The sequence below is a fragment of the Macaca nemestrina genome, chromosome 9 (assembly GCF_043159975.1).
Source record: "Macaca nemestrina isolate mMacNem1 chromosome 9, mMacNem.hap1, whole genome shotgun sequence".
Taxonomy (NCBI): domain Eukaryota; kingdom Metazoa; phylum Chordata; class Mammalia; order Primates; family Cercopithecidae; genus Macaca; species Macaca nemestrina.
In genome coordinates, this window is record NC_092133.1 from 125559464 (window position 1) to 125585380 (window position 25917).

The following is a 25917-nucleotide window of genomic DNA, read 5'->3' on the forward strand; positions in this document are numbered from 1 at the left end:
TATTAAGAAAAATAATGAGAGCAAGGAGCATGTAGGAGCTCCTGTAGATTAGCTGCTGTTGGCATCCATTTTAGGAGGCACTCGTGCCGCTCAGAGGATAAAGATAATTCAGGGCTCAGTTTCAATAAATAATACATAGTCTCAGGTACAATGAGTACCTGTAAGTACCTTCTGCGCAGCCTCACGACGTAGGTTATCGCTCTCCCTGCAGTTCCAGAAGCTCACTGCGCACCTGTTGTTGATGAAACCGCTCTGTGAAAGGCTGGTATCCTAACAACCAGGAACATTTGTTTATAAGGTAAGAAAAATAGAAGCCCCAAAGGGGAGTAAATTAGAAGCCCCAGACGGAAGAGCAAGGCTGGAAATCAGTGCTGGCGCTCCGCCCTTTGTTCCTGTGCCCTTGCATTCCTCTCCTTTTACCTCCTGTCAATCTAGATTAACAGCGCAGATCCAGGCTAAATTTTGCTACTATCAGTAGTGATTAGTGTGAGTTGATGAAATCGGATTATACAGGCGGACCTCTGCCTTCCCCCTTAGCAAGCAACACTGTGTGATTAGAAAGCCTGTTGTCCTTCTCTTCACCGGACTGAAGCGTTCTGGAAGGTTCTACGGTAGGGAATATGCTACCAAGAAAACATGTGGCCCCCAGAAGCTGCTCAGAAACAAATAGAGGTGGAAGGAACCATCTACTTCACTTTTTACTTTTTCTTCCAAATTCTGATGTTCTTGTAGATTGAAAGGTCAATTACTACAGAAGAAATGCAGGTTATTATTTTATTTCATTGAGATTTTTTTCTTCCAAGGAGAATGGTCACTTTGACCAAGAGATTGAGGTGATGGGAGGTGACAGAGGGAGCCAGAAACTGGGTGTCACTTTTCTTGAGCTTCTATTATATGCGCAAAGAAATTTATATATACTCAGGCTCAATCAATGTGGAAAGTAGGTATTAACATAAATACTTTAAAGAAAAGGAGGCCAGGCTCAGTGGCTCATGCCTGTAATCCCAGCATTTTGGAAGGCCAAGGTGGGCGGATCACCTGAGGTCAGGAGTTCAGGACCGGCCTAGTCAACATGGTAAAACCTGGTCTCTACTAAAAATACAAAAATTAGCCAGGCATGGTGGCGCGTACCTATAGTCCCATCTACTCGGGAGGCTGAGGCAAAAAAAAAAAAAAAAAAAAAAAAAGAAAAGAGAAAAAAACTTTAAAGAGAAGGAAATTAAGATACAGAGATGTCATATACCTCTCAAAAAAGATCTATTAAGTCAAAGGAGTGCTTTTTAGACTCTTCTCTCACTGAAATCAAATGGCATCTGGATTTTTTTCTTTCAGTCTCTTTCAACCTACTCTAAAAGAATTGCTCATCTATATATTTTTAAAGGACCATATGTTGCCCTTATGTGTCTAAGAATTCTTTGGAATTATGGTTCCTACTTATTTTAAAAATAATAATGTTCCAGGACTCCTCAAAAAACATAGTTTGGAGTAAAATTTTATAAAGGATGAAACAACTAAAGGGGGCCACACAGCTAACCACGTAGATATCAGTGCTATCAGGAGGGGCTTAAGCCACTGATAACTCTGCACCATCCATCCAGCATCTACAGTCAATTATAATAGCTACCATTTGCTGAAAATGTTCTCTGTGGTATTTTACATTTTAAAAAAATCTTACTCAAAATGAAGACAACTTCATAAGATTGATTTTGAATGATTCCGGATTTCTTTTTTTGGAGGGGGCGTAGAGGCAGTATTAACCAGCATTTAATTAAAAAACAGCAAAACCTGATATTACAACTAAAGTTGCAGATATGAATGAAATTTTTAATCAGTTCAAAATCAGAAGAAAAAATTAAAATAGACACAAAAGTGGAGAAAAATTTTTTTACTTTACTTTTATTTATTTGTTTTGAGATGGAATCTTGCTCTGTCGCCCAGACTGGAGTGCAGTGATGCGATCTCGGCTCACTGTAATCTCCGCCTCCTGGGTCCAAGTGATTCTCCCACTTCAACCTCCTGAGTAGCTGGGAGTACAGGCATGTGCTGCCATGCCTGGCTGATTTTTGTATTTTTAACAGAGACAGGGTTTCACCGTGTTGACCAGGCTGGTCTCGAACTCCTGACCTCAAGTGATCTGCCCACCTCGGCCTCCCAAAGTGCTGGGATTACAGGTGTGAGGCACCACGCCTGGCAGAGAAAAGGATTTTTTAAATAAAAGAGTGCCTTGATTCTGAATCTACTGGGTATCTATGTGTGTGTGTGTGTATGTGTAAATCTCATTTGCTGCATTTTGCTATAGGTGCCTAAAAACTGTTTTTTTCTCCTCAGGAAGTACAGTACTCATGGGTTGTTAAATAACTGTTGTTGACTAATTGGTTACATTTCCATTATGAAATTTGAAACAGTATTTTGAATATAATTTTCAGTTAAAATTTTCTGCAACACTACTGAAAAATGAATAAAGCAATTTGGAGCCTGATGTTTTGGCTAAAATATGAATGCAAGAGATTACTTATTTGTACTTTTTACATTTCAGAGTGCTTAAAAATCATAAAGGGATATCCAGAACAAACATAGTGTGTTAGCAGAGAGTTGTATGAGAGTAAGACCAGACCATGTAACTCTAGACAAATTTAATTCTAGAAATATTTAGTTTCAAAGTACACCTGAATTTGTGTTCCATTGAATTACAATGTTCTGATGTGACGGGTTTGAATTGTGACCTCACAAAAAGCTGTGTTGAAATTCCAGGCCTTAGGACCTCAGAATGTGGCCTGATTTAGAAACTAAGGTCTTTACAGAGGTAATCAGGTTCAAATGAGGTCACTAGGGTGGGCCTTAATCCAATATGACTGGTATCCTTATAAAAAGAGGAAAGTTGGACACAGAGACAGACCTGCACATAGGGAAGATGATGTAAAGATACAGGAGAAGACAGCACGTGATTCCAGCGATACAGCTAGGAACTAAGGATTACTAGGACTGTCAGCAAACACCAGAAGCTGGAGTAGGCAAGGAAGAATCCTCCCCTATAACCATCAGCAACAGCATGGCCCTAACAACACCTCTGCTTTCCTGTTTTATTTTTGAGATAGGGTCTTACTTTGTCACGGAGGCTGGAGTGCAGTGGAATGATCATAGCTCACTGTAGCCTCAACCTCCTGGGCTCAAGCAATCCTCCCACCTGAGCATCTCAAGTAGCTGAGACTACAAGGGCATGCCGCCATGCCCAGCTGATTTTTGTATTTTTTGTAGAAACAGCGTTTTGCTATGTTGCCTAGGCTGATCTTAAACTCTTGGGCTCAGGTGATCTGTCCACCTTGGCTTCCCAAAGTGCTGGCATTATAGGCGTGAGCCACTGCACCTGGCCCTGTTTTTGAATTTGCAGGCTTCAGAGCTGTGAGACAGTAAATTTCTGTTGTATTAAACCACACCATTTTTTGGTACTTTTGTTACGGCAGCCATAGCTAACACAGATGTCAAATCACTAACTGTCCCTTCTCCTTTTCTATGACTCTTTGAAGTATTCTAGGCTCCTTTCATTAATGTCACTGTAAAATGTTAAAGGTAAAAATGTCAGAATTTATATTTGTGACTTGAGTTTTTTGAGAAAGAGTCTCGCTCTGTTGAACAGGCTGGAGGGCAGTGGTGCGATCTTAGCTCACTGCAACTTCTGCCTCCCATATTTAAGTGATTCTCGTGCCTCAACCTCCTGAGTAGCTGGGATTACAGCCACACGCCACCATGCCTGGTTAATTTTTTTATTTTTAGGAGAGACGGGGTTTCACTATGTTGGCTAGGCCGGTCTCGAACTCCCGACCTCTAGTGATTTACTCACCTCGGCCTCCCAAAGTGCTGGGATTACAGACGTGAGGCACCACACCTGGCCTATGGCTTGATTTTTAAAGTATGCCTATATTAGTTTATATATTTGCCTTGAATTTTAACTTAGTCATAGACTGTCTGTACATTTCATTTATTAGGTCTCCTTAACTTGGAGATCTTGGACCCTATGGGGTCTATTAATAGGTAGGGTCATGAACTTGAATGTGAACAAATTTACATCTTTATTTTCAGTAACTTCTGACTAAAAATTAGCATTGCTTTAAAATATGAATACTGTGAAAATATGAAAAAGCCACAGTGATATTAGCAATACCTAGTAATGTCAGCAATAGGAATAACAGACATTTTCTGTCAGATTACAATAGTTTCATATATATCACAATTACAATCTTATGTCCGTCTTCCAGTTAATTATACACACTCTGAATTATTCATGGAGAATTGCAATTTGCTTTGCAATTTACATGGAAAATGCATAAAAACATTAGGATAGTTTGATGATGGATGATCAGATACATCACATGATAAAGCAAGCATAAGTAATGTTAATGAGAGAATCTAGGCAGTAAGTATATGGATATTCTTTGTGGGATCAACTTTGCTGCATGTTTAAAAATGTTCATACTAAAATGTTACAAAATGTTAGAAACAGATTATGTTTATTGGTGCTTCAAAATTATGATAATTGTGCCCATCACTAGTGTTGTTATTTAATGTATTCATAGATGTACCTATATTACTACACCACAGATTTGGGTTTTAAAGTATTTCAAAAACTGTGTTCCCACAGTTTCTTTTGTGATTCTACAAATTTCTTATTATTCACTTAAAAATAAAAGACTTCTGTAGGCTTCACCAGACTACAAAAGGGTTGACAATACACTTAAGAATTTCATCTGTAAGGTTATGATTTAAAAACTAATGAATAGCAATATTATTCCACAAAGCTATTTGAAAGGATCAAGTTTAGAGTATGTCAAAAGTAAAAAAAGCAAAGACAAAAAAATGGAGACTTCAAAATGTCATGTAACAACTGTGAAAAACATTAAAACCTTGCTGATATTTAAGACATAAATTACATTTTGTACCAGTTATCAACCACTGAGTAACATACTCTCCCAAAACTTAATGGCTTAAAAGAACAACTTATTACCTTATGGTTCTGTGTATTCTTTGAGCTCAGTTGGGCAGTTTTCATTTGAGGACTCTGACATGGTAACAGTCAGCTGCTGGGGCTGCCATGTGAAGGCTTAATCAAGCCTTAGCTGAACATCCATGATGGCTCCCGCACGTGGCTGACAGAGCTGGCTGTCAGCTGGTAGCTCAGCTGGGGATGGTGACCACAGAAAAACATGTGACCACTGTGTTTAGCTTGAGCTTCTCACAGCTTGTCTTCTGGGTTCCAAGAGACAGAATCCCAAGAACAAGCATTCCAAGAAACCCTAAGGAGCTGCAAAGCTTCTCACCTAACCTTGAAAGTCACATGGCATTACTTTCACCATGTTAGACCTGCCAAAAGTGGGTCACGGAGGCAGCCCAGATTCAAGGGAGAGGACTATACAAAGACAGGAATACAGAGTATGTGGCTCATGGGTTGGGAGAGGGGCATCTCCGGAGACCAGATGTGCCACCTCCATAAAACTACCGTACATATCTAGAAGAAGGACTGCACATAACCTGGATTTGATGAGCATAGAACTGCTGACTGCTGGCCTTTCTCACTTATGTCTCCAATACGTTTAGCTCATTATTTCTCAAAGAGCCCCAGGTGAATTCCTTTCCCACTGAATTTCTTATGCTGGCCTTGGATAAGTAAAATTGGGGCCAAATATTTGATTTAGTACTCCCTAGTTCCCCATTATCTCTAAAAGCTCAACCATTCTCATCCAATTCCTTCAACCACAATAGTCTTTTTTTGTAGACAAGAAATGCATTCTATATATTTTTTGTTTTTATACCCTTCACATTTCTAGGACCAAGCATACTGCCTCATACACAGCAGTTCCCCCAAAATAATCTAACAATTTTCATCATCATAAGAATCAGATGCAAGAAGCTATCCTGGCTCTTGGAAGTGGGTTGGAGGAATAAACAGAAGTTGTCATCAGTATGCACTCACCACAAAGAATATGCAAACCCTTCTGTGACTAGTTTCTGGGGACAGAATGGGAGAAAGTTTTGTTCCTTGATGGGATTCAGCATTCTCCTTTAAGTGCACATATTTCCAATAAGGGAACTGATTTTTATTGTGTCCAACCAGGTATATCATATCAATCAAGGATATTTTAGCAAATCTGAATTGACCTTTTAGTGGAATAAAAACTGAAAACAGATAAACTAGGTGATATGGTTTGGCTGTGTCCCCATCCAAATCTCATCTTGAATTGTAGCTGCCACAATTCCCACGTGTTGTGGGAGGAACCTGGTAGGAGGTAATTGAATCATGGGGGTGGGCCTTTCCCTGTTGTTCTCATGATAGTGAATAAGTCTCATGAGATGTGATGGTTTTTAAGAGGGAGTTTCCCTGCACAAATTCTCTCTTTGCCTGTTACCATCCATGTAAGATGAGACTTTGCTCTTCTTTGCCTTCTGCCATGATTGTGAGGCCTCCCCAACTATGTGGAACTATGAGTCAGTTAAATAACCTCTTTCCTTTTTTTAAATTTGCTTTTTATTTTTTTTAGGCTTTAATCACATTAATGTATTTTTGAAAAAAGGAAAAACTTATTCTTACATATAGGCTGGAATCAGTGATGAATAATAATAACACTACAATTTCTGTTTTGGAAACTTCTCAAAAGTCCATGTCCATTGTCAAAATCAATCTCCTTTGCATATTCATGGTCAGTATTCAGGGGAGCTATATGTACTAGTCCATCTTTACTCATAGTTGATTGAAGAACATTTTCATTAATTTTAATTTTTTTTAATACTTTAAGTTCTAGGGTACATATGCACAAAGTGCAGGTTTGTTACATATGTATACATGTGCCATTTGGTGTGCTGCACCCATTAACTCGTCATTTACATTAGGTATATCTCCTAATACCATCCCTCCCCACTCCCCCCACCCCACAACAGGCCCTGGTGTGTGATGTTTCCCACCCTGTGTCCAAGTGCTCTCATTGTTCAAGTCCCACCTATGAGTGAGAACATGAAGTGTTTGGTTTTCTGTCCTTGTGATAGTTTGCTCAGAATGATGGTTTCCAGCTTCATCCATGTCCCTACAAAGGACATGAACTCATCCTTTTTTATGGCTGCATAGTATTCCATGGTGTATATGCGCCACATTTGCTTAATCCAGTCTATCATTGATGGACATTTAGGTTGGTTCCAAGTCTTTGCTATTGTAAATAGTGCCACAATAAACATACATGTCCATGTGTCTTTATAGCAGCATGATTTATAATACTTTGGGTATATACTCAGTAATGGTATGGGTGGGTCAAATGGTATTTCTAGTTCTAGATCCTTGAGGAATTGCCACACTGTCTTCCACAATGGTTGAACTAGTTTACAGTCCCACCAACAGTGTAAAAGTGTTCCTGTTTCTCCACATCCTCTCCAGCACCTGTTGTTGCCTGACTTTTTAATGATCACCATTCTAACTGGTGTGAGATGGTATCTCATTGTGGTTTTGATTTGCATTTCTCTGATGGCCAATGATGATGAGCATTTTTTCATGTGTCTGTTGGCTGCATAAATGTCTTCTTTTGAGACATGTCTGTTCATACCCTTCGCCCACTTTTTGATGGGGTTGTTTGATTTTTTTTCTTGTAAATTTAAGTTCTTTGTAGATTCTGGATATTAGCCCTTTGTCAGATGGGTAGATTGTAAAAATTGTCTCCCATTCTGTAGGTTGCCTGTTCACTCTAATGGTAGTTTCTTTTGCTGTGCAGAAGCTCTTTAATTAGATCCTATTTGTCAACAACCTCTTTCCTTTCTAAATTACCCAGTCTCAGGACTGCCTTTATCAGCAGTGTGGAAACAGACTAATACACTAGGTGAATGAACAAGGCAGACAATAAAAGGAAAAAAACACACTTAAAAAAAGTGACTCCTTGTCCCATCAATATAAGCCTTTTGGGATCTCTGTTTCCCAACAAATTGAATACTCATATTTGCCAGAAAGAGTGCTCAGCATTCTGTAAAACATTTTATCACACTGAGTTAATAAGTCTTCCTAACAACCTATAAGGCAGTTACTATTACTCTTTCCATCTTATGGGAAATGGAGACCAAGAAACTTTAAGTGACTACTGGTAAAACCCGGCTTTGACCATTTCCCAGGCTGATGCCAGTGCCTCCCCAGGTGGCTGGTCTATCTTTCATCTATGACAAGGGCAGCCGTCTAGTGCTCACACACGGAGGGGTTTGAAACAGATTTGCAGCAGACAACTCTGTTTCTCTGCATTCCATTCTGTCAACCCACCTCTGAACCCAGCCACAGCTGCAGCATCCTCTGTCCTACCTCAAGCCTAAGCCATGGGACTCTTCACTCTGCGCCGGGGTCTTACGACCTATAAACATCCATTATTTTCACCAGCCAGCTCAGAAACGTGGGGTAATGACTGCCCCAGAGACAACTCTCAATGAATCGGGGACAGAAGCTGTGAACAAATCCTCCCCAGTGCCATCCTTAAAGTGGACAGTTCTGGAAGGTTTTGGTACATCTTCCAGGGGGGTGTAATGGAATCCAGACCCCTTATGTCCACAACTTTAATAATATTTCCCCTCGCTTTTTTGTTTTGTTTTGTTTTGTGACAGGGTCTCACTCTGTCACCCAGGCTGGAGTGCAGTGGCATGATCTCGGCTCACTGCAACCCCCACCTCCTGATCTCAAGTGATTCTCTTGCCTCAGCCTCCCAAGTAGCTGGGACTATAGCCATACACCATCATGCCTGGCTAATTTTTTGTATTTTTAGTAGAGACATGATTTTGCCATGTTGGCCAGGCTGGTCTTGAACTCCTGACCTCAGGTGATCCACCTGCCACAGCCTCCCAAAGTGCTATAATGTTCCTTTATTTTAGCGTTTCCTCCTCTGTCTCCCAGAAACATCCACTCCAAGAAATTACCTAGACTAAGTCCTTGTCTCAGACTGCTTTTTGGGAACGAGGTTTGTTATTATTGGACACACACAACAGTAAACAGTACCCCACCATTCAGTAGGGAGAATGGAAGGGATGCTCCCAATCTGTGTGTGTTTCTTCTGCAAATTCACTAAATGAGTCCCTACCGAAAGAGGTCCTCGGAGATTACTAAGTAGCTGCAGTGTTCACATTCAGGCTTGTTAGTTATCTTACTAATTAGACGGTGATCCCCTTGAGGGTAAGTGGTTTGACTTTCAGTGTTGTTTCCGACATAGCTCCTAAATGGCTGCCAAGCATTTAACACGTGCTCCATTAGTATGTGCTGATCAACAAACTAAGTGGCTCATAATCTTGAGTGTGACCTCTTTTTGTTCTAGCTTATTAAAAAGCAGTCAGTATCTTCCCTAGGGTATCTTCCCTGGGCAATTTTCTCTGCTTGAGCCACGCTTTATCCTAATCTTCAATTGTCTAACACTAATGAGTATTATTTTGTTTGAACATGTCTACCCCAAACAATCAGAGAGACTCGAATAGAGATGGAGTAAGAATGGTGGAAGGAGCATAGATTTCGAGCCAGATAGCCCAGGGTTGAATTCAGACACCTCAACCTACAAAATATGGAAAGCCTGGCAAGGCAATTCACTGTACTGAAGCCATTTCCTTATCTGCGTACAGGCATTAGTGATACCCTACCTCGTAGGGCTTTTGTGAACAGTAAATTAAATCGTGGGCAAAGCATGTAGTATAGTAAAGCACACAGTGAGTGGTTCATACCCAGGATCTTTCCTGCCCCTGGGCCACTGCTTGGTTTTTATGATGTACCTATTGTGTGATCAATATGTCAATACATAAAGAGAATAGATTTCTCTTTTGTAAGGGAAAGGTAATTAACTGTCATTTTTATTTCATGTGACTGAAGCCAAAATCAAATAAGATCATGGATGTCAAAGTTAGTTGACATTTGTAAAGGTAACGACAGGTAGTGAAGACAGTGAAGATAGGGCTGCCATGTACAGTTGTACATTCTGTGCACTGTTCAAAAGGCCAGGCCAAAGGATGAGTTAGGGGTGAAATAAAGAGAGGCTACATCCTCCCTGTGAGTGTGCATTTTTCTAATTTTCCTACTCAAAGACAGTACCTTTTTTATAATACACACAGAGGGGCCACAGTGACTAGGAGAGGGATGAAGTGTATGAATTCAATAGTAGACTTTAGGACTAGGCTCATTGGGTTCAAATCTTGGCTCGGGCATCCTTGGACACAGTGGCCTTGTGCCTCAATTTCATCAGCTACAAAATAAAAGATTTTTATAGTGCTCATAGGTTATGAGTATTTCATGAATATATGTAAAGCACTTAGGCTAGTACCTGCCAAATAGTAATTGCTCAATAAATACTCATGGTTAATTTTTATAGTTTTTATTCTTGTAAATGTAACTCATAATCCCCATGTGTCAGCTATGGTGAAACAACATACAGTAGTAATAACTCAAAGTAGAACTTATTCTACTTTGAATAAGTGGCCACCAGAATTTATTCTCTTGGGTGGAAAATTTTTATTTATTTATTTATTTATTTATTTATTTATTTATTTATTTGAGACAGTCTGGCTCTGTTGCCCAGACTGGAGTGCAGTGGCGCGATCTCGGCTCACAGCATCCTCTACCTCCCAGGTTCAAGTGATTCTCTTGCCTCAGCCTCCCAAGTGGCTGGGATTACAGGCACATGCCACCATGCTCAGCTGATTTTGTATTTTTGGTAGAGATGGGCTTTCACCATGTTGGCCAGGCTGGTCTTCAATTCCAGACCTCAAGTGGTCTACCCACCTTAGCCTCCCAAAGTGCTGGGATTACAGGCATGAGCCACTGCGCCGAGCTCTCGCGTGGAAAATTGTTTCATTTAGCTCAAGCCAGGCTTTTAGTACCAATGACTTTGAAGAGCTCTGTATTTAGTTTAGACCAAGCTGAGTATTTCTAACAGGTTGCCTACAATTTTATCAATAGGTCATGATATTTCTTATGATAACTTCTCTTTTGATGATTTAGTAACTAAATGCCGACCCTTGTTGGATTATAAACTCTTCAAGGGCAAAAACTATATTCATCATTTTAGTATATATTACTCTGGCATATCATATGCAAGAAAATGCTGCTAAAATGATAATACAAATGTCTGCCAAGTGAACTTCAAAGACACATCCCAATAGAACACGCTGCAGTGACAGAACCCAGAGATGACAAAGACATGAATAATGTTACAAACAATCGTTTCTTAAGCAAGGGTCTAACCACAGCATCCTTCCCCCTTGGTGGGAGTCATCAACAATGACTTGTCATTATTCATAAGAGTTACAAAGCCATTTCTGGCCCTTCCTGGCTGTGATCATTGGGGAAAGGTAGAGGAAAAAGGGAATGGGGAGGTCCGGGAGGGAGAGGCTCTCTGAACTCCTCCCAGGAAGAAAAGAACCATTTGTTTTACCAGTTCTGGGATAGCTTTCAAAAAGACAGCCACATCCTTTCAGATTTGATTAATTTGGCCAACCAACTAAATTAAAATGTCCTTGATAAGAAATGGGTGAAGGAATGTATAGAGGAGGTTTCCAATATGCTCAATTTCAAACAAAACATACTAAACATATATATATATTTTTTTCTTTTTTTTTGAGACAGGATGTCTGTCTGTTGTCCAGGCCGGAGTGCAGTGGCATGATCATGGCTCACTGCAGCCTTGACTTTCTAGGCTCAAGCAGTCCTCCCACCTCAGCCTCCCTAAGTTGCTGGAACTATAGGCACATGCCACCAGGCCTAGCTAATTTTTGTATGTTTTTGTAGAAGAGGAGTCTCATCATGTTCCCCAGGCTGGTCTCGAACTCCTGGACTCAAGTGATCCACCTGCCTCGGCCCCCCAAAGTGCTGGGATTACAGGTGTGGCCACAGCGCCCAGCCTAGAGATTTTTTTTTTAAAATTTATTTTCAGGGATCAATTAACCCAAAATAGGCTGTGAAAAGCAGAATGACTATCTTTTTCTGTCTTAGCCATTTTCGATCTCCATTTCCCTTATTGCAAATAAAATTTTAGTCTAAATAAATCATGTTTTGTGAGTAAACTAGAAGAAGATAGAATCATCATATTTATATTTCGTTTTCTTTTTTTTTCTCTTAATAGCGCCTGTCACTGCGACTTTTCTCATCCCTTGATCACCTCACCTGGGGAATATATAAGACTGTGGCCTTCCTGATGGTCTCCATTCAAATCCAATTGCCTACGTTGCTAGAAGTCTTTCTGGAGTGCCTCTTGCCACATCACTGCAGACTCATGATCATGATGAGGCCAGTTCCTTATTACTCACCACATCAAATCTTTTCTGGGTAGAGACAGGGTCTCACTATGTTGCTCAGACTAGTCTCAAACTCCTGGACTCAAGCTATTCTTCTGCCTTGGCCTCCCAAAATGCTGGAATTACAGGCATGAGCCACCGTGCCCAGCCACCACATCAAGTCATAAGCCAAATCCTGCATTTCTTTGGTCATGATGTATGCATAGCAGTTATATAATTAAGCTTAAAATTAATCTACATAGTAACAGCAATATTAAGGACAATCTTTTCCTTGTAACTTGATTTACTGGAACACAAATCTTTATCCATTAGCCCAAAAAATATCCATTTCTGTATAGTACCTAGGTTACTCACTTAAATCCAAGATCTGAGCCAAAATATAAGTACAATTAATCACATTGTGTTATAGCTGGTTATAGGAAACTGGTTCCCAGACAAATTCCCATACACGATCTGCTTAAGTGAGGATAACAGATTGACTCAGGAATCAAAAGCAATCCATTTTTTAAAAAAGAAAAAAATGAAAGAGATGTCTCATTCTAGCTGCCAGACTATGATTTCCTTGAAATAAAAGATTATTTGATTCATCTTTACATCCCGCAAGAATAACATAGTGTCTGAGACATGCTAGGCATTACATAAATATTGATTAAATGAATAAATGTAGACATTGTTAAGCTGAAGATTAAGTATGTCTCACTTCATAATTTATGAGATATGTTTTAATTATCATTTGTGTTTTAGAAACCTCTGCATATATATTTCATCTTTATATTGATTTATCATGTCACATCATTTAAGCTTATGCTAACATTTAGTGCTCACTCACTTTTGTCTCCTTGTTTGATCATATTTTTTCCCAGGTGTATTAGAGTTTGGGCCACCTGGTGGAAAAGAACAGAGATCACTGAAGTCCCCACAAGGGGCAGGGCCCTTACTTAAAGAATATACACCTGTGGTAACTCAGAAAAGCTGGACCATAAGACTTCAGAAAAACCAGAGACAACTTTTGATTTTCACTCTGGTGTTCTGCCATGAACATAACCTTCTGTCTATAAAGGGTGTCGCCTTTATAGGCCACTCCTCCTGCATGCTCTGTGGTCTGCACCCGGTGCCACCTGGCTGACTCTCTCCCTTTCCCATGCAGACTCTTTATCACATAGCTTCCACTTCCTCACGGGATTCTTTACTCAAAATTTGGCTTGCCATGACTCTCCATGACTTTTTTCTTCTAAGAGACAAGGTCTTGCTCCATCCCTCAGGCTGGAGTGCAGTGGCATGGCTCACTGCAGCCTCGACCTCCCAGGCTCAAGCGATCCTCCTACCTTAGCCTCCCAAGTAGCTGGGACTGCAGGTGTGTGCCACCACACCAGGCTAATAATTTTTTAACTTTTTGTGGAGATGGGGGTTTCGTTATGTTGCCCTGTCTGGTCTTGAACTCACGGACTCAAAAGACCCTCCTGCAAGGCTGGCTGCGGTGGCTCACACCTTTAATCCTAGCACTTTGGGAGGCTGAAGTGGGTGGATTGCCTGAGGTCAGGAGTTTGAGACCAGCCTGGCCAACATGGTGAAACCCTGTCTCTACTAAAAATACAAAAATTAGCCGGGCATGGTGGCACATGCCTATAATCCCAGCCACTTGGGAGGCTGAGGCAGGATAATCGCTTGTACCCTGGGGTCAGAGGTTGCAGTGAGCCAAGATCATGCTACTTCACTCCACCTTGGGCAAAGAGCAAAACTCCATCTAAAAAAAAAAAAAAAAAAAAAAATCCTCTTGCCTTGGTCTCCCAAAGCTCTGGGATTACAGAGCTGGGTGTGTGCCACTGTATCCAGCCCTCTATGACTTTAATTCTCAAACATGGTAATCTTTCAGCTCCTGCTCCACTGCGAAGTGATACTGTGAATTCTCCATTCAAATTCCTAAGTCAAAGTGCTCAACCAAATACATTTTGGCTGCTTGTTTGTGGGGTGAGGGTGCTGTCCATGTAGTTTGTATATACAGAGCTGCCATTTGGCAGTGACTCTGAGTTGGGCGGCTTCATGTAGTAGAAGGCTGTAGGCTAGCAAGTACATGATTGACGTTTCCAATAAGATTGACCTAATCATCCACTTCTTAACGTTGCTTATTCTGGTTTCACTCTTTGATTCTAAGTTTACTTTATCATGACGTTGTCTGAGATCACCACTTTTGCCCAAAGTCTGTAACGGTTCTAATCTTTTATATCATGTGAAACAGAAAATGTTGCATGGTACAGAGATGTTCTATGTTTATTGATTAGTTATTATTTGAGAGTACTACAAAATATATATTAATACTTTGACTTGTTGAAATGTATGGAAGATAGAAAAGGAATAAAGAAAAGTTAAACGAGAATTTCCTCATTAAATCTGAACAAAGTTTCATCACTCTCGTGGCAATTAAGTTAGTATTTTGAAACCAGAGAAATTGGTTCAAATTTCGAATAACAACTGATAGTAAAGTCCTACTTCAAAATTTAAAATCTTGAGCTGCTCTGGTCTGCATGGTAATTTCGAAACCATTAATAGAGCACTGATTGTATTATTCTATGCAGTTTACAAAAAGTAGAGCCACTATTTAACAAGAAGAAATTTTTAAAACCATGATGAGTCGCATGGGAGAATAAAATCCAATTTTATTTTCTTCACGAGCAACTCATTTAATTTGAAACCTTCTCTTTTTTTAGAAAAAATAAATGTTATTTTTCTTTTTTTAAATCTTCAACTTTTAGTTTATTTTCAGGGGTACATATGCAGGACGTGCAGGTTGGTTACATAGGTAAACGTGTGCCATGGTGGTTTGCTGACCAGATCATCCCTTCGCCTAGGTATTAAGCCCAGCATCCACTAGCTATTCCTCCTGATGCTTAATATGAGACTAATTTTCTGTGCATACTCTTCTATCAGCTCCTAGAAGCTGATATTCAAAACCACGTGTGTATGTAGTCTCCTGCATCTATTCCCTTATTATGAAGCTAACCTTCCACCTTCATGAAGAAGTTTGGCATTAACAGGATAAAGTTGGGAAATGAGTTCGGAAAGCTGGTATTTAGATGGCACATTGGTACTTAAATCTGACCTATCAGAGGCCTGGCAGAAAACTAAAGTCTATAGCCGGAAATCAAACCACAGGGGAAACTGTAAGAACTCTGAGCTGCTGCCATTTTCTCCATTTTCTCCAGATAGCGATGGAGCACAGCTGTCAGAGTGAAATCCTGGCTGACTGACTGACTGCATAAAATGCCATGAGAAACACCTGTCTCATCAAGGACATTAAAAAGGTAAACACGGAACATCCAATCAAGTCAGAAAAAGCCAGCTTTCATCTCCTTTTTTATGGAGTAGAGTCCAAATCAGTGTCTTTTAAAAGAGTATCCTTCAATCTGATTGTAGTGTCAATCATGGCTCAAAAGTTAAGTTCATTGGAAAAAAAATAAAACCGTGCAATAAGAAATCATACAAAGAAAAAAAAAAAGAAAAATCAGAAAAGGACTCTCCAGCCCTGATGGTTTTTCCCTTTGAAGTGGGGATTCATTTTGAAATTTTAAGTGTTTTTTGGTCTGCAGAAATAAGAATCCTATAATTTTTAAATGGTTATAAGCATGTTGTAATTATAGTTCAGAAATGAAAATTCTATGAAATTGGTGCTTTGAGGAGGATTGACTGAAGGTTATTTAAAATAATACATTTTTGAAGCCATAAGACTAAATTAAGTGAAGGTCTGGACTATATGAGAAAAAAAAATTGTGGATTTCTCTTTTAAAATATTTACAACCTTGAAGGAAGAGAGGTCATGACATAGAGAAGTTCTGACCCTCTCTTCACCCATCTTTAATCAAACAAAAATTCATAGGCAAACCTTGCTTAGAGCGCTTACACACACAGTGACAAATTCTAGGGTCTTTCTGAGCTGCTGCCATATTCAGATTTGAGAAGTAGGCGTTCAAGAGTAAGTTGAGGAGCCTTCTTGCACAACCTTAAGTCACTTTTTAAGATATTTTCAGTGTTCTTTCAGATAAAAATGGGTGCTGACGGGTGCCGATAGTTACTCACAGTGTGAACAATTTGCAAAATACTTTTCTTATTCCTTTCCACTGAAGGTGCCTTATCTCTCCTCTTTTTTTTTTTTTTTTCCTGGACTGACATTTATTTTCATCAAAATAAGTAGTCAAGTTGATTTATTTCACCCGAATTAACCTTATATAAGGGAAGTTGCCAGTAGGCTTCACCATGTAGTCCATTGCGCACAGGACATCCGACTTCCTTCTGCAGCATCCATAATGATGTCAAAGTTAGAGGTTAGTAGGACCCCCAAGGAGTGGAACTTTCTGGAAAAGCAAAATCCAAATCGTATCTTTCCTTCTAGATATTCACCAGAACTGTGTCTGTTCAGACCTGTGGTTCCAACAAGAAGAAATTCCAACAAGAAGAAGAAATTCCAACAAGAAGAAGAAATAAATGGTATGAACTGGATCTAATAGTTAAAGTTGTACCTTGAAAGGAATTAAAGAGTATATGGTATTTCATTTTAGCTATTTTATAAATATGTTCTTCAAAGTGTTGCTCAGTCAATTCTGCAAGCTTCTACTATAATTCAGTATTATAATTCAATAAGTTGCCAACACTTACTGAATATCTGAGTAAAATCTTTATTGCCATGACTACTTAAATTAATTCAAATACTGAGTCCCTACTTTGCAAGTTTCTGCCAGGTACAAATCCTACTGGAAAGGCAATTCTGTCTTTTGAATTCTGGATGTTTCCTTATAAACTCCATCACTATTAGTCACCATTTCCATCATCTCCATTTATGTAATGAGGAACATCAGCATTGCTAAGCTTAAATATGTTAATTCTTCACTTTCTAAGCTTCCACCACTGGAGAGCATAGTTCATTTTTTAAAAACAGTATCATTAGGTTCTATGTATGTGCAAAAAAAAAAATCTGTGGTTTTTATCTGCCCAGGATCCATTTCCCTCCTCTTTTTTTTCTTTCTGGAAAACAGCACTTGGATTTTCCTCAGGGAAATCCTCCTCATCCTCCACTGTCTGTAGGCTTGGTGAGAGAGCCAGTCAAGCAACCCTCCCCTTTCCTGGCCTGGGGAGATCAAGCCAGGTCACTCTGATCCCCTCTCCTAGGAACTTGAACCTTGAGACACTTGACACCAGTTGACTTGAGGTGAAGCTGACTCACCTCAAAAGATAGACTCCAAGCAGCCCAGCCACAGTTCCCAATACTGAAATTCTCAGCAGCCCTGATCCAAACTTCAGCTTTCCTTCCACAGCTCTGCTATTGGCCAGTAGCCCTCAAACGATAGTGATGCACAATGAAGTCACATTGAGAGATTATTAAACATTAAATTATCAGGATCCATCCCTGAGATTCAGAGTCTATGGGTCTAAGATGGTTCCCAGAGATCTGCATTTGTTTTTGGACAAACATCCCTGGGAATCCTAATGCTAATGACCCAAAGAACACATTAAGAAGCTGTATTAGTCCATTCTAATGCTGCTAAAAAAAAAAAAAAAGACATATCTGAAACTGGGTAATTTATAAAGAAAAGAGGTTTAATGGGCTTACAGTTCTTCATGGCTGGGGAGGCCTCACAATCAATGGCAGAAGGCAAAGGAAGAGCAAAGGGATGTCTTACATGGCGGCGGGCAAGAGAGCTTGTGCAGGGGAACTCCTCTTTATAAAACCATCAGATCTTGTAAGACTTGTTCACTATCACGAGAACAGCATGAGAAAAATATGCCCCCATGATTCAATTACCTCCCACAGGGTCCTCCCCATAACTCGTGGGGATTATTACACTTCAAGGTGAGATTTGGGTGGGAACACAGAGCCAAACTGTATCAGAAGCACTACTACAAACTTCCAATGAATTCCATCTTTTACATTAGAAAGAGGTGATTTCTGGTATGTACCACCAAATTATGTTACCCACCCTCTCTGAAGTTTTGGAGGGTAATTATGGATATAGAGGCATAGAACCTTGGAGGAGAGGAAGGGAGAGATTCCACATCTTCCAAGTAGATTCTTTTAGCTCACCATTCCTTGACATCTTGCCTTGTCTCCCTTAACTAGGAGCCTTGAAAATCATTAAGAAGCCTTTTTCCTATTAAAACTATGTCCCACTCCTCTTTGTAGAAAAAAGGTTGTGATCCACTCTTTTGAATAGCTATCACATTGTTTCATAATATCATATCTGCTCCAAAGAAAAAACTGACTCACCCAATAATGAAACTACCATAGAGAAGTCAATGGGACACTTTGGGGGAAGTTTCACAGACTCACTAGAAATATTACCAAAAAAAAAAAAAAAAAAAAAGAAAAGAAAAAAGAAAGGAAGAAAGAAAAACATGGTAAGAGATGGAAATTGCAACAGAACCCTTGTCCATTACTCTTTTTATTCTGGTTTATTGTTTGGAAATCAGGGTAGGTTACATAAATTATATATTCCTTTGGTGATAGGGAGGAGAATGGTGACCTGCTCATCATAAAAGTGCAAGGAAGAAAAAATCCTCAATAAACAAAAAATAAAGCTACTTCTGATGATTCAAACAGAAGAGAATTGGCTGTTATCTCAATGTAATACCAAGGAAGAGAACACACACAGGAGTCTGGCTCAATGGGAAACAGATCTATTCAGCAGAAAGGTCAGCTGGCAATGAAAGCCTCTAAACCAACAATACAAAAGGCTGCTTCAGAGAACAGCTACCTGCCTGTGCTGCAACAGGGGGAAGGAAGGAGGAAGGACACATCTCCTAAAATAGGAGCTGCTTGTTTTATATACGGTAAAGATGTTAGGGAAGGTTTCCATACATATAGCCATTAAAGCCCTTAACTCAAGGCTTTAAATAATCTGGTGGTGTTTTTATTTTTAAATGGTTGTGCTTGAAGATAGGTTTTTGTTTTTAAATATGTTTTTGTTTTTAAACATATGTACCTACTTTTGTAACTGCTGTTTTAAAACGAAGTTAGTTTGTGGGCTTTAGTCAATGTCATGCTTTCAATGAGAACTCAGATCTCCTCTGCACTTCAGCAGGTCCTTGTTACGGGTAAATAAGCTGCCTCTTGCTTTAAATTCTTAAAGGAAATACAAGGAATATCATCTAAATCTGGAAAAGAGGCCAAAAGAGGAAATGACTACATAGTTTCAAACTCTAGCAACCAAATTTCTCTTCTACTTTATGCATATCAACCAAATTTCCTTCACTTTATGCATATTGACGAGACCAAGAAACATTTATACCATCACAAAGCTCTGTGTATGTGTGTTTATACAAACAAGTATATAGTGAATTTCACATATATCACATAAATCAGTGAAGTATCTGGGGGAAGCTTCATAGACTCACTGAGAGCATTACCTCGATCCCCCAAAATGACATACTATAATGACAAGTAGGCATAAAGGGGTAGTAATGAAAAAGTAAAAATTTGATATTTCCCCAGCATTATGTATATATGTCTTGAGGGTCTGTTATTGGCCAGGCATTCTTGCTGGGCAACAGAGATACAACAATCAAAAAGGGAATGAAAGAAACTTAGGTTCAAAGATGGGCAGACAACTAAAGGGATAATTAGGATAAGGTAGGGTAAGTGTTACAATAGGGGAAAAGCAAGGATACCTACCCAAGACCAGGGAACAGCCTCTGTGGAGGAGCACAGGCAAATGAAAGAGTGTTGTTTGTTGGGAAACTGTATGAAACTAAATGCCACTGGGACTTCAGAGGATGAAGGTGCTGTGAGTTGAGGCTAAGGAGACAAACGGTGGCTTGATCAAGAAGTGTCTCATAGCAACATTGCTCAGATTGCACTCATATTCTCAGAAAATAGGAACCAACTGGGGCTTTAAGCAGAGAAATACCATGGTTGCTCTTGAAAAAAAATCACAATGGCAGTTCCAATGTGGAGAATAGATTGTTGGAGGATGAAGATTAAGATGGGGTGACCAGTTAGGAGGTTGCTGATATGGTTTGGCTTTGTCCCCACCCAAATCTCATCTGGAATTGTATTCCCCATAATCCCCACTTTCGAGGGAGGGACACAGTGGGAGGGGCCTGGATCGTGGGTGCAGTTTCCTCCATGTTGTTCTTGTGATAGTGAGTTTGTTATGAGAGCTGAAGGTTTTATAAGGGGTTCTTCCCTCTTTGCTCTCTTCTCTGTCCTGCCACCATCTGAAGAAGGTCCTTACTTCTCCTTCTGCCATAACTGTAAGTTTCCTGAGGTCTACCCAGTTCTGGGGAACAGTGAGTCAATTAAACATCTTTCCTTTATAAAGTATCCAGTCTTCAGTACTACTTTACAGCAGGATGAGAATGGACTACTGCAGTTACTGTGGTAACTTGGGAAGGAAATAACAGCCTGCACTAGGATTGAGATAGGTGGAATAGAAAGAAAAGATTCCAGAGCTCTCAAGGAAGTAGCAATGATTGAACATGAGTGAATGGATCAGAAAGTAAAGAAGAGGGACAGGGACTATGTTTCTGGCTTGGAGAGTATAACAATGTCATTTAATCTAACCGGTAAATGAGGAGTAGATGTAAGTAGTGGTGGGAGAGTGGAAGGGAGGAACAGAGAGAGGGAGGAACAGGACCGCAAGGATGGAGCTCAGTCTTGCATAACCATGTTTACAGTGCCTGGAGAGTTTCCAAATAGAGATGTCTGGAAACTTTTGAATATGGGTCTAAAACTTGGAAGAAAGATCTGGGCTGGGATTTGGTATCCATCAGCATATGTGCAGAAAAGTTAACTTCAATTTCTCTAGCCATTTTTTCTAAGTCTATTTTTTTTTTGTGCAGATTTTCTTTCTTTTGAGCATTCCTCAAATGTTATGTTGCCATTCACCAGCTTCTCTAGAGTTGAGGATGAACTCATGACCACTTGAAGGAATAGCAATATGGCAAGACATTGAATATGTCATATGTAGATGAGGACAAATAGGAAGAAAAAAATGGAGACACGAGAATGTGGTATTACAGAAGTGAAGTGAAAAGTGTTTTAGACAGTGGGATGGGGCCATGTCCAAGAGATGTGACCATGTGACCATCATGAGTGGTGTGTATCTTTAGTGGAGGATGATAACTCAGTAGGCTAGCACAAATTAATGGAAATATCTCTTAAGATGATGTAAATTCACCTGCTTAGATCTCATATATTCCTTCTGACCTTCATTTACTTAGGAAATCTGCCAGCAACCAAGGCATTTCCACAGTGCAAATCAATTCAGTAGGACTTGATCACCCTTCATGAAACAGGTTCTTATCATGCAAAGCAAAGGACTTAACCCTAACCCACAGTTAAGCACCTCCACATATAACATCCCATGAAGTCCAGACCTAAAGAACCAGCCAGACCTTGCCCTTCTTTATTCAAAAATACTGTGAGTACACATGACAATTTGTCAATCAACAGACTCCTCAATTTATGAATTAATTTTGCTCAATGCATTTCAGGTTGAGTGTTTTCTAGTGAGCTAGGAGATAACATATAATTAAATTTTATAAGCCTTTCTAGAAAAAGGTGAGAGAGAAATTAATTTTAAGGCATTTGTCACATTAAATATGTATTATTAAATTAAAACATACTTATGACAACATATATAATGATGTAAAAGGTAAAATCCTGCCTGTTCCTCTATAATCTCATTTTCATGTATATATTGGTAAAGTCTTTTAGACCTCTACTCATGCAAACACCAATATAAATGCAAACACATGTAGAATAAATGCAATCATACTATCTACATTGCTCTATGTCTTAATTTTTATATAACATATTCTCAGAATATAAACCTCCTTCTACGTCAGTCTATACAAATCTAGCCTTTTCTCTTTAATGCCTATAAGCTATTTCCTACTATAGGTGGTATACCATTTATTTATTCCTATTGTCAGATAATCCTGTTATGTCAAACACATTTTAATGTTCTAGAAACTCATATATTTCCACCACTAGACTTTTCTGAGAACAGAGATGAAAGGTTCAATTCCTCTCTACATTTCTAACTTTCAGAATAGCCTTGGGCAAAGAGCAGGGACTCAGTAATTGCTTCATGAATGAACAGTTAGATGATGACCATTACAGCCCTACATAACTCAATACGCTTTACAAGAGCTTTCTTTAAAACAATGAAGGCACTGCTCTTTTTCAGTGTTGGAGAAGTTGTGCTCAGATGCAGAGGGAGGTAGGAATAAATCACAATTAAAACAGTACACATTTACTTGAGTATTTACTATGTGCCAAGTGTTTTCATAGTTTAACACATTTAATAATCATAGAAAACTTAAGAGTAAGACTCTATTATTATCCTTGTTTCATAGAAAGGGAAGTTGAGGCACGGAGTGATGGAGTGACATGCAAGAGCTTCTCCAGTGTGCAAAGGCTGGGCCCCTGCCCAGAAGTGTCATTCGCACATGAAGCTGCCTCTCCAATGGGAAGAAAAAGTGATCAGTGTTAACTGGGGATGTGCTGGGAGGTGCTAAGGCAACCAGAGGGGCCCATGCCCCTGAACATGCACCAACAAGCTCATTCTCTACACATGCCCAGAGGCTGCCAACCACCAACTTAATTTCATTTTCCCGCCTCTGTGCTCCTTAATGTTTATATGAGCACAGAGGCGGGAAAATGAAATTAAGTTGGTGGTTGGCAACCTTACTTTCTTTTTTATTTTATTTTATTATTTTATTTCTGAGACGGAGTCTCACTCTGTCACCCAGGCCGGAGTGTAGTGGTGTGATCTCGGCTCACTGCAACCTCTACCTCCTGGGTTCAAGTGATTCTCATGCCTCAGCCTCCTGAGTAACTGGGATTACAGGCGCCCCCCACCACACCTGGCTAATTTTTGTATGTTTAGTAGAGATGGGTTTTCGCCAAGTTGGCCAGGCTGGTCTTGAAATCCTGACTTCAAGTGATCCACCCACCTTGGCTTCCCAAAGTGCTGGGATTACAGGAGTGAGCCATCGCACCCGGCCTCTTATTTTCTTTTAATAAAATGTCATTATGTAGTGAGGTTTATAATTAAAGCAAAATTTAAAGCTCTGAAAAAATTAAGGATTTTAACATGGCCAATATTAAAAGCTATTATTAACAAAAACACATGCAGTTCCAAATATGGAAAGTTATCAATTTCTTCCAAAATATACATGTGAACTTGACATTCAAAGATACAGAGGTCTTAAAAGCCAAATATCACCCTTAAAGGACATCTTAAGACATATCTGGAAAAGCTCTGAGTGATTTAAGGAGACAGATATATACACACACACACACATATATATGTACACACACACACATATATACACACATAGTATATATACACACATACATACTCATGTGCCTTTAAAAATCATTTACTGTGAAAATATATTTCCCAAGGCATATATAAGTGTATAGCTCATACTTATTTTATTTATTTATTTAGAGATGGAGTCTTGCTCTGTCTCCCAGGCTGGAGTGCAGTGGCACGATCTTGGTTCACTGCAGCCTCCACCTCTGGGGTTCCAGTGATTCTCCCACCTCAGCCTCCAAGTAGCTGGGATTACAGGTGTGCACCACCACACACGGCTAAGTTTTTGTATTTTTAGTAGAGATGAGGTTTCACCCTGTTGTCCAGGCTGATCCTGAACTCCTGACCTCAAGTTATCTGCTCATCTTGGCCTCCCAAAGTGCTGGGATTACAGGCGTGGGCCACTGTGCCCAGCCTGCTCATGCTTATTTTAACTGGTGGGACAATTCTGATCACTTGTGAAAAGTATGAATTGTGAGTGAAAAACCACAATTTAAAAAAAAAAAGTATACTACCTATATTCTGCTAACCAGAAATCTCTGTGAACTGGCACTTCAGCACTTCTATAGCCCGGTGATAATTGATTTTTATATCAAAAGCACTACAACATTTTCATGTTAATTAAATTTAATTATAATCCCATTATTTAAACTTGGAAAGACATTCCAAACAAGATGAACAAAGCACTATACATGGAATAAGAGTCAATTTCAGCTTGAATCTCAGTTTGACCATCCTCAGACTCTGTGGCCTTTGACAGTACAGTTTATTTCCCTGATGTGAAAATTTCTTATCCATAAAATGAAGATATCATCACTTCCTTTGCCTATCCCTAATGATTGCTTTAATGTCAAATGAAATAGTGGGCATAAAAGTATTTTGTAAACTTTGAAGGACTACGTGAATGTGCACTGGGTAATTGTAACAATCAGAATTTAACTAGAGTACCGAAGCTTAAGTTATGGTATATATACAAATGCAAAGTCACTTGGTGACATTTAAATGCTCTAAAAGCTCAAAGGTGATCACACCCTATGGAAAGTGTGGATCTTATAAGAGATTAGTGACATGTGGACTACGTTACCTTCCAGCATCTAGTCATTTATTAAAGCTTTTCAAGACTATTAGTAGTTAGCAACTAACACAGGCAGCAACCAAGTAGACAGCAAATTCCCCTGCTTCATGATCTCCTGTCACAGTAACTACTCATTTTTGAAAAATGACTACATATCAGGCCAGAAGTAAGTGCACACAAACATTATTTCATCTTAGCTCTCACAATAAACTTTTGAAATTGTACTATTATCCTGATTATATGGATGAGAAAACTGAGGCTCAAAGAAAGAAAAGAACCCCACTATCACATGGTAAGTAAATGATTATTTCAAAATTCAAACCCAGGCTAAGTCTGATTCCATTTGTATATATCTCTGTCTATAACATTTGTCTTTAATGATTTTGTTATGCTAATTACTAGATGCTTTTCTCCTTGCCAGTTCTTTTCTGAAGGATAATGCCTCAAAAGACAGATAACCTAAGACAAAAAGAAGCAAGATACTGGAACAGGTACTTCACAAAAGAAGATAGCTAAATGGGCAGGTGTGGTGACTCATTCCTATAATCCCAGCACTTTGGGAAGCTGAGGTGGGCGGATCACAAGTTCAGGAGTTCAAGACCAGCCTGGCCAATATGGCGAAACCCCGTCTCTACTAAAAATACAAAAATTAGCTGGGCGTGTTGATGGGCACTTGTAGTCCCAGCTACTCAGGAGGCTGAGGCAGGAGAATTGCTTGAACTCGGGAGGTGGAGGTTGCAGTGAGCGGAGATTGCGCCACTACACTTCAGCCTGGCGACAGAGTGAGACTCCATCTCACACACACAAAAAAAGAAGATAGCCAAATGATCAATAAATATATGAAAACACGCTTGACTTCATTAGTTATCAGGGAAATGCACAGCAAAGCCATAATGGGATACTCTGACATACCAGACAGGCTAAAATGCAAATGACAATACTAGGTGTAGGGGGGAGGCACGCAGGTGGGAGTGAACATTGATCCGATGTTTCAGATCAACTGAGAGTATCAACTGGTTTCAGAAAGCTGCTGACCAGCATCTACTTAAGAACAATGTATTTATACTGTACCCTATGACTTGGCAATTTCATTCCTTGATTCGCATCCAAAAGAAATGCATACATAAACATTCACAATATGGCATGTCCCAACTGTTTATAACAGCACTATTTATGATAGCCCCAAACTGGAGACTACCCAAATGCCCATCAACAGTAGCATGGATCACTAAGCCGTCATAGAGCCACACAATGGAA

General features: G+C 39.5%; 1 protein-coding gene and 1 long non-coding RNA gene across 12 annotated transcripts in view; one reads left to right on the forward strand and one right to left on the reverse strand.

The window, feature by feature from the left end:
* The window catches only part of LOC105488234 (calcium voltage-gated channel auxiliary subunit beta 2), a 405027-nt gene that overhangs the window by 255528 nt on the left and 123582 nt on the right, over positions 1–25917 (reverse strand). The window lies entirely within an intron of this gene.
* LOC105488235 (uncharacterized) lies at positions 71–22887 on the forward strand. Of its 4 annotated transcripts, none has more exons than XR_011608224.1 (5): positions 107–298; positions 12102–12469; positions 15474–15572; positions 16658–16752; positions 21100–22849. It is a non-coding gene; the product is annotated as an uncharacterized lncRNA (long non-coding RNA). The 4 variants fall into 4 exon arrangements; XR_011608223.1 differs by having other exon boundaries at positions 134–298; positions 12102–12265; positions 21100–22847; XR_011608222.1 differs by having other exon boundaries at positions 71–298; positions 12102–15572; positions 21100–22858.